We start from the raw sequence: 9,221 nt of genomic DNA, 5'->3' as shown, positions 1-9,221 counted from the left end.
ACAATTTGGATAAAAAGTGACACCCCAAATCTCCGAGAATTCCATATAAGAGTCAATATGTAGAAGTTATTTGCTGGGTGTGTATGAGGCTTCCCAGGGCCTTCCAGGCCCGACAGTAGTATTTACACCATCTGGCATTTGGTTGAGTTCACCTCGTTGCTCCATGAGTTGGAGATTGATATATTTCGTGGTTCATCCAGCTGCCCATCCAGGGCAAATGCTCAGTAGGGCAGGAAACATAGGCAGCTGCAATAGATTGACCACTATACCCAGGAATCTGTTGTACATTAACATCGTCAGTATCAGCAGCAACACAGTAATCTGGTTGGACCCAGATAGAATTCTTCCCTCTTTCTTAGTGGGAAAACTTTTTATCTCCTTGGAGATAGGGGTTGTGGCCCTAAAATAGAGACACCCCACAAAGGAAATTCCCTTAGGCAGATTTAAATTAGAACTCCGTGAGTTCAAAACCTGGAACCTTTCTTTATCCAGATTATACTAAATCCTCTCTTGGAGGCAGTGAAGAATTGTATCTTTCCAAGCATGAAGATTTGGTTCCCCATAAGACAGGAGGGTTAGAAGCAAACAGGCGTGATGAAGACAAGGGAGGTGGGGAAAAGGAAACCATCAGTCACTGTTGCTGAGATTGCTGGCGCAACCACTCTGGAAATCAGCATGGAGAATCCTCAAAAAGCTAAAAATCAATCTACCATATGACCCGGCTGTACACTCCTGGGCTTAGGCGCAAAGGACTCCACATCCTACTCCACAAACACTTGCTCGGCCATGTTCGCTGCTGCTCTACTCACAATAGCTAGGAAGTGGTAACAACCTAAATGTCCTACAACCAACGGTGGGTAATGAGAATGTGGTACATATGTGCTATGGAACACTATTTAGTAGTAAAGAAAAACAAAATCATCACCTTTCAGGTGATTGGACGGAACTAGAAAAGATCATATTGAGTGAGGTAACCCAGACCATAAATCAAACGTGGCATGTTCTCTCTTATCAGAGGCTCCTGGCTCCAAATCTTCAGATGTGAGCCCGCAGCCTGTAGTTATTACAGAAACCAGGAAAGTAAAACGGGACCATGGCCAGGATAGGGGTGTGGGAGTAACAGAGAGGGGGGAATAACAGGTTATAAGGATTTGGTCAGGGAAATGGGAAGAGGTGGAGCTCCTTGGGGAAGGAGAGGGAGGTAAATACAGAGGAAGGTGTGAAGAGAGTAAAGGGGAATGGTCAGGTACAACTTATCTGATGGGGAAGGGGGCTTCTTAGAGGAGGGGAGGAGAAAGGGGAGGAAGGTTAAAAGGAGAAGTGCGGAGGTAAAATAACAATATGGATTTCTGAGAAAACACACGGAATCATATTTCTCTAAGTAAAAATAAACTTACAATGACTGTCATTCAGTTTATAAAAATATACATATATAGTTTTAATAAACTCTTCTCATCTGAGCTGAAAGCACCTCAGTCCAGGAGCCGCTGACCAGATGGATAGCATTCAGTGATTCTGAGATTTGGTGACTATTTCAAATACATTGGCCGAAGGAAGTCCTGAATCCACCCTTGCCACCACAGACTGCTGTAGTCCCAGGCCACTCCAAATACACAGTGAATGCCTGTATACACGCTGGCTCTTCTGTTTCCTACTAAATGGCACGCTCTGGTTGAGGCTGTGAGTTCAGCCACCTGAGCAGATTTATATAATTGGTTTTATTAGTCTTTTGGGGGCTCACATGGAGATTACTTATGAATACCTGGCCTTAGCTTGGCTTGTTTCTAGCCAGCTTTTCTAACTCATATTATCCCTTTTCTCGTCTACGTTTTGCCTCTGGGCTTTTTACCTTCCTTTATTCTATATGTCTTTCTTCCCTTCCTACTCCATGGCTGTTGTGTGGCGGCTGGGTGGCTGACCCCTGGCGTTCTCCTCTGCTTCCCCCTTTCTTGATTCTAGCTCTTCTCTTTCTTCTTCTCTTAGATTTTTCTTCCTATTTATTCTCTCTGCCTGGCAGCCCCACCCATCCCCCTCTCCTGCCTAGCTATTGTTTGTTCAACTCTTTATTAGATCAATCAGGTGTTTTAGACAGGCAAAATAACACAACTTTACAGAGTTAAACAAATACAACATAAAAGAACACAACACATATTTGTATCATTAAACAGATATTGCACAGCATAAATGAATGTACCACGTGTTAAACTCTTATTCCACAACAGATTTAACCCCAGGCAAATGAGCAACCCTCTATTATATAAGTGGAGGTAACTGTCTGAAAATGTTCTTGTTCATCTTGTGAATAAAAACCACCAATAATAAAATCAATTCTGCACTTTGGGTAGCTGTTTCCAATATGTCTTTTCTAAGGGCAAGAAGTCTACAGGTGGAGTACAGTCATGTTCAGCCTCTTCTAGTTCACATGGCAAAGTGTGACTCGAGGTTTCTCTCCCACCCACCAGTTCTCTGAGGCTTAATATTAATTCCAAACTGTTCGGCCTATTAGCTCAGATTATTATTAACTAGCTCTTACAAGTTAAATTAACCCATTTCTATTAGTCTGTATTTTATCACAAGGCTCCTGGCTTGTTACCTCACATCTTGTTCCTCCGAGGCTGCTGGCATCTCTCAGACTCCGCCTTCATTTTCCCTTTGTCTTTGCTTGGATTTTCTGCCTGGCTCCATTCTGCCTGACCATTGGCCAAATCAGTTTCTTTATTAACCAGTGGTAATAAGACATATTTGCAACATACAGAAGGGCATCCCACCTCAGTCAAGAGAGTGAGACAGCTGGGAACCTGGGAGATGAAAGAAGCTGTGTCTCACAGGAGGTCAGGCTGCTCGCTGAGTAATGCTGGTGTGACGGTGAATTAGCACAAGTTCTACAGAAGGAGGCTCATAAATGGCGAGAGGAGAGCCTAAGGTGACTTCTGCTGCTTTAAGTCTAGCGGCAGAGGCAGAGGCTGATGGCACTCGGCACTCAGGTAGGATGGTGTCCTCTGGCTACTGGGTCTAATTGCTGACTGAAGTACTGCAAGGGGCCGGTGTCTTTCCTCATGGTTTTGAGTCAGCATGCCCAATTCACTCATTCCCTTTTCATGAATGGACAGGAAGAGGAAGGATTGTAGTTTGGTTGTCCTCAGGCAGGGGCCTGGTTTAAGTTACTTGCTGCCTATTCCTTCAGGCCTAGTTATCTGGTTTCTGGCGGGGCCTGTTTAAGTTTCTTATACAGTGACTTGAAAATTGAAGAGTAGTTTAGAATGCAGTTTCAGTAAAAGTTAGTTAGTCCTAAAACTCTCCTTAATTGTTTCGTTTGCTTGTCTGTTTGTTTTGGAGGTAGGAAAACTCCTTATAGTAGAAATGTGGTCAGGATTTTGAGCAATCTTGGCACATCGCTGTATGACAAGACATTTAATTTCCCGTTTGCAAAGCTGCATTTTGTCTTTTGATACTTTATGGCCCCTTTTAATTGGTTGTAATAAGAGGATTACAGGAGAGAGAACATAACAGTAGGTCATCCACATATTGAATTAAAGCAGATTCATGAAAGGAATAATATATCTTGTAAATCAAATTTAGGAATTTGAGAACAATATCTGGGACTTTCAATGTGTCCCTGTGGCATCAAGGTCCCAGCACACTGCCATTCCTCCTGAGGGAAGGGAACAAACCCTGGCTGTTTGATGGGTCAGGGATTTTTTTTTTTTTTTTGGTTTTTCGAGACAGGGTTTCCTCTGTGGTTTTGGAGCCTGTCCTGGAACTAGCTCTTGTAGACCAGGCTGGTCTCAAACTCACAGAGATCCGCCTGCCTCTGCCTCCCGAGTGCTGGGATTAAAGGCGTGCACCACCACCGCCCGGCTGATGGGTCAGGGATGTTAAAGGAGGGCGGTGGTCACTGCAGTGCTGAAAACACCCAGCGAGGGGTGGAGATTGGGCACCGCTGACTGTTGAGGGATGATGAGATTATTCATGGCCTGGAGGCTCCGCACAGATCTGCATCTGCATCTTCTTTCCTTTGACTTCTTTGTGTGCACCATGGAGGGGTTGCAAGGACTGGTACAGGGTTATAAGCTATCTTCTGTGTATTCTTCGATGGGTTTGATTTCCAGTAGGGTTTCTTGCCTCAGAGAGTGTTGTTTTCTAAGGCAAGGGTCCACTCTTGCCTGTGGCCATCTCAGTTGGAGCAGGTGATCTCATCTGTCCTGTGCCTGTTGAGGACTTCGCCTGTCATTTCCCTGGTGAGGTCTTCTGACTCTCACAAGTGTCCTGGAGACAGTGTTGGTGGGGGCTGGAGATTCTCAGAGTCACCGAAGTTTAAGGTCACTGCTCCCTGTTAGGAGATGAAGACATGAGCATTTTGTGTTCTAAAAAATCATTCTAACACAATTCACCAGTTGAGAATAGGATAAAGGCTGGAGAGGTGGTTCGAGGTTAAGAGCAATGACTTGCTCTTCCAGAAGACCCAGGTTCAATTAATTCCCAGCATCCACATGGAGGGTCACACTCTCTGTAGTTCCAGGGCATCCAACACCTCTTGTGGCCTATTCGAGCAGTGCATGAAGGCAAAACATCCATGTGCATAAAACAGAAAGAAGGAAGGAGAGGAAGAAAGGAAGGAAGGAAGGAAGGAAGGAAGGAAGGAAGGAAGGAAAAATGTGGAGCGCTATGGTTTCTCCCAATAGAAATATTACAGAATTTGTCTTAAAGGCTGTCATGTGGAGTTAGAGACTCCCACCATTTGAATTTTATTTTACTTTGAGGAAGTACTTAAGCATGGCGAGGTTTCTTTCTTTTTTTTTCTTTCTTTTTTTGTTTTTCAAGACAGGGTTTCTCTGCATAGCCTCCCGACTGTCCTGGATCTTGCTCTGTAGACTAGGCTAGCCTAGAGATCAGAGGTCCACTTGCCTCTCCCTTCTGAGTTCTGGTACTAAAGATGTGTGCCACCGTTGCCTGACTTCCTTTTTCCCCTTTGGTTTCTCTTCCCTCCCCCTTAAAGTTTAGTAAGGAGAAAAGAAAACCTCTGGATTCTCTCAGGGCAGCCCGATTCTAGCCTGGTCTTTCTCACAAGAGCTTTCTTGGAGGCCAGCCGTCCCTTCTGGGAAGGCACCCACTTCAGTTTCATAAAAACCCTTTTGGAGTGGCCCAGCTTTCCCAATAGCTGTAGAGTGGCTGTTTTCAAGAAGGAAGGAATTAGCATCTTTGTCTGTTAGCGTAACTGCTTTACCTGTAAGCGCGTGATTTGGTTATGGATGTCTTTTTCCATATCTATCTGTCTGTCTATCTATCTATCTATCTATCTATCTATCTATCTATCTATCTATCTATCTATCTATCATCTATCCATCTATCTATCATCTATCCATCTATCTATCATCTATCTATCCTCTCTCTCTCTCTCTCTGAAAGTTGGTTTACTCAGGCTAAAACAGAAATGTAGAATTTAACAAGGTATCACTTGTGAATCTCCAAGTTCTCCGGGGAGTTCCTCAGACCTTTTTAAATGTTTGTTTTTGTCAGGTACAGGTACAGGTGCCCCTGGCCTTATCTTGCATTGCTGTGGTTTGGTTCACTCAAGAATTTGTGGAGATCATTTTGATATCACACAGCAAAGGCGCCTCCCTAATTCCCGGAAGGCATTTTTATCACCAGCATCTATTTTATTAAAGTCCTAAAGGCACTTTCTCCATTCTGCCAAGTGAAACCACTCCTCACCTTGCTTCCCGAAGCCAATACTTGAATCAGTTGGTCAGAAAACTCGGGTTCATATGTCCACAGGGTGATCTGAAATTCTTTAGCAGAACCTAGAGGGTCTTAATATGCATCAGGGACCCCCATAACCAAAGACTTTAACTCACATTTTGTTCAGGGAGTTTAAACAGTATATGGGTCCTCCCTCCCCCTGAGTTATATCTAAAAGGAGCCATATTTTTTTCTTTCAACCAATATTTGATTTGTTACACACTGAAACTTAGAAATCTGGATAATATAATCAAAGTATGTAATGTATGTGAAGTAAGTGAAATTATGAAAGAATAAAACATTTTTGCCTGCAATTTTTTTCATTCTTTTTCTTTTTCTTTTCTTTCTTTCTTTTTTTTTTTTTTTGTAAAGGATTTTGTTCCCCTTGGGAACAAGGAAAAAAGTCGTAAAGGGGAAGGAAGCTGGATTTCTTCAGAGAGAGGAGTCAAGAGAAGAAGGGGATGGTTGGGAACAGAAGGTTGGGGGAGAGTTAAGTTCTTCAACGCCTGTCTTTAGTTTGAAAACAATTTATTAAAGCACAATTAATAAAAATCAGAGACAGAAATTGGGGTTCACCCTGAAGGTCAGAAAAGCAAAACACCCAGCCACTGTCTCTTTCCTCCAACTGTCTCTTAGTCCCAAATGGCGATCCTGCCTCCAGGAATCTCAGAAGGAGCCTAAGAGCTGTCTCCTCCCATTTTATAATCCTCTCTAGCTCTGGGATTAAGGGTGTGCACTACCACCTGGTTTCTATAGCAAGCTAGTGTTCCTGGTCTGTAAGGTTGGCCAGTGTGGCGGTTTTACTTTTCTGATCCTCAGGCAAGCTTTATTTATTAAAATGCAATTGAAATGCCACTACAACTTATAACATTTTTATTAACCTCCCGTCCTTCAGAATCTGTCTTTGATGCTGAGAGTTTCTAAAAATCCCTTATTCATTGTCCCTATGTTGTCTACTTGGCATTGGCTCAAAACACCCAAGACCAAGTTTTCAGCACAAAGATGATTTATTTGCCCCAGAGGGACAGAGGACAGGGAGTAAGAGACAAAAACAGGAGATAGAGGAGGAGGGAGAAGGGGAAGGGAACAAGGGAGAGGGGAAGCGGTATTTTGTCCTTGGGGAGGAGGGTCACGGCTGCCTCTAGATTGAGAGGAGACAGTCTCTACCCATAAGCAAATGACAATTTATAAAGGGAAACAGGAAACCTATGTGTTTAATTTTAACTGGGCATGTTCATTAGGGCAGCCTAAAGGGGGCTTTTGATTGTTGATAGCTGTACCTTGGTAGTCAGCCTCAGGAGGCAGAAGCAGCCAAATAAGGGAACAGTGGCTAGCTTTAGGAATGTAATCCTAGGTTTTTAGCAAGGCAGAGAGAATTGAGGGAGAAGGGCAAGGCCTGCCAGAGCCGTGTTTGCCATGTTCAGGCTGGCTAGGGTCCCTTCGTTCATTTTCTGTAAGTTATCAATCTTATCATTTCTTCTCTTAAAATGCTTCTAAATTCCAATTAAAGTATGTTGCCCATTCATGACTTTTGCCTTATTGCCAGTTTTATATATAAAAAATATCTATCAGTTTTGGAACAGCAAATGTTCCATGATGAAGAAACTGTAAAGCTAAGTTATCGTTGGTTAGATCTCCCCATTTTCCCAAATATTTGCAAGTTGAATGTCCATAATTATATCTGAAGCTGCCTGGAGCCCTGATGGTCGTTTATCTCCTAACAGTTCCTCCCGTTTGGAGGCCTTGTTACTCTTTTTCTTGCTCCTGAAAAGTTGCAAGCCTCCCTAGGGGACTTGTGTCTTGGAGTAGGTTTATATGCTGTTTTTGGGATGGACTTTCTCAGCTTTCCCCCTGTCCCTGACTGGGTCTCAGGTTTATCCTGAGAGTTTATGGAAATGTGTGGGTTCTCAAGGCAATGGGTGATCAAACCTTTATGTCTGTCTTCTCCAGGCACGCTAAAGTTCCTTCTGACCCAGGAATAGGGCATATTTGTTTGGTTTCCCTATGACGTCATTGCACATGTGAGGAGTTCTTCCGCATGCCTCCTCCCTTTGGGTTGAAGGGAACCGTGCGTCTTAAGTTTTTTAATGATCAAGCACTCAAAAAACTTATTTTATTTATTTTTATTTTACACGTATGAATGCTTTGCTTGCATGTCTGTGTACCACATGTGTGCCTTGTGCCTGCAGAGTCTGGAAGATTTACAGATGATGGCTGGGAACCTCCATGTGGGGGCTGAGAACAGCACCTGGGTCATCTTTCCAGCCCCACTCAGAAAATGCTTAAAAGTAGCAAGGTTGCAATATGCAGGAGGAGCCCCAGGAAAGTGTCCGAACTGGGTAGTGAGTGAGTATCAAGAGGCCAAGGCCAACTAGGTAATAAGCCAAAGGTTCCCAAGGCAAACAACATCAAGACAAACCAGACCAGAACCCAAAATACCTTCAGAGATCTTAGGAAAACAAAGCTGAAAATAAACCAATCAGAAACCAAAATACTTCTGAAGCAAATACCTTGAAAACAACAACAACAACAACAACAAAAATACACAAAGTATCCAAACACATATCCTGAAAACCGCAGGTCAGAATATAGCAAGAGGGTCTGAGCCCCAAGGAAAAGCTCACTGGTTTCCTTTTCCTTTTTGAGATCGTCTCTCCTACATGGCCCTGGCTGTCCTCTCTGTGTAGACCAGGCTGGCCTTGAAGTCACAGCCATCCGCCTGCCTCTGCCTCCCAAGTGCTGGTGAATCGGTGCCGGATAGTAGGACACAAAGGAGCCCTGTCCTGATACCTGGTGCCAAGCCAGTTGATTCCTTCAGTGAAAAGTGGATTGTTCCTGGACCCCACATTGGGCATCAAGAACTTGTTGATGAAAGAAACTGATCTCCCCCCAAAGGAATGAAAAAGATGGTTTATTCTGGATCCAAATATGAGCGACCAGTGGCCTGGGAACACAGACTTAGGTCTTCCCAAACAATGTTCCAATAGGGTAGCAACTTCATGAGCTACTCATAGTAACAGAACAAAGAAAGTCATGCATCAGGTCACTTTCCTAACACGTTGGTGGGCACATCTGGTAGGTGGGTTACAGCAAAGCAGAGAAAACTGCTGTAGGCTTTAGACGCAGTCGGACAGCACACTTAGCTCTTTGACTGGTGGACACATGGGGTCTGTCCATGCGTTCCAGAGGATTTCTATCTGTTAGTCACGGGATGCTAAGTCTGACACAGGGATTGGTAAGGAAGGAATGGCTACGTAGGGGGCTAAAGCTAGCCCAAGATAAATTGTAATTAGGCCGTGAAGCTGCAACATTCTATCCCCTCCACGTCGCTGATGTGCTAATCAGTCCACAGCCTTTGCAGATGCAGCTCATTCCCAGGGGTGACATCACAGAACCCTCTGCACAACCTCTGGGCAGCTCAAAATGTCCAGGAGACTCCGGGCAAGCTCAGTTGGTGAGCCCCCTCCCCCAGCAGGTTTTAC

The sequence above is a fragment of the Alexandromys fortis genome, unplaced genomic scaffold, assembly GCF_014885135.2.
Source record: "Alexandromys fortis isolate MF-2015 unplaced genomic scaffold, M_Fortis_MF-2015_v1.1 scaffold_167, whole genome shotgun sequence".
NCBI classification, from domain to species: domain Eukaryota; kingdom Metazoa; phylum Chordata; class Mammalia; order Rodentia; family Cricetidae; genus Alexandromys; species Alexandromys fortis.
Note: the sequence above shows the minus strand (reverse complement) of the source record.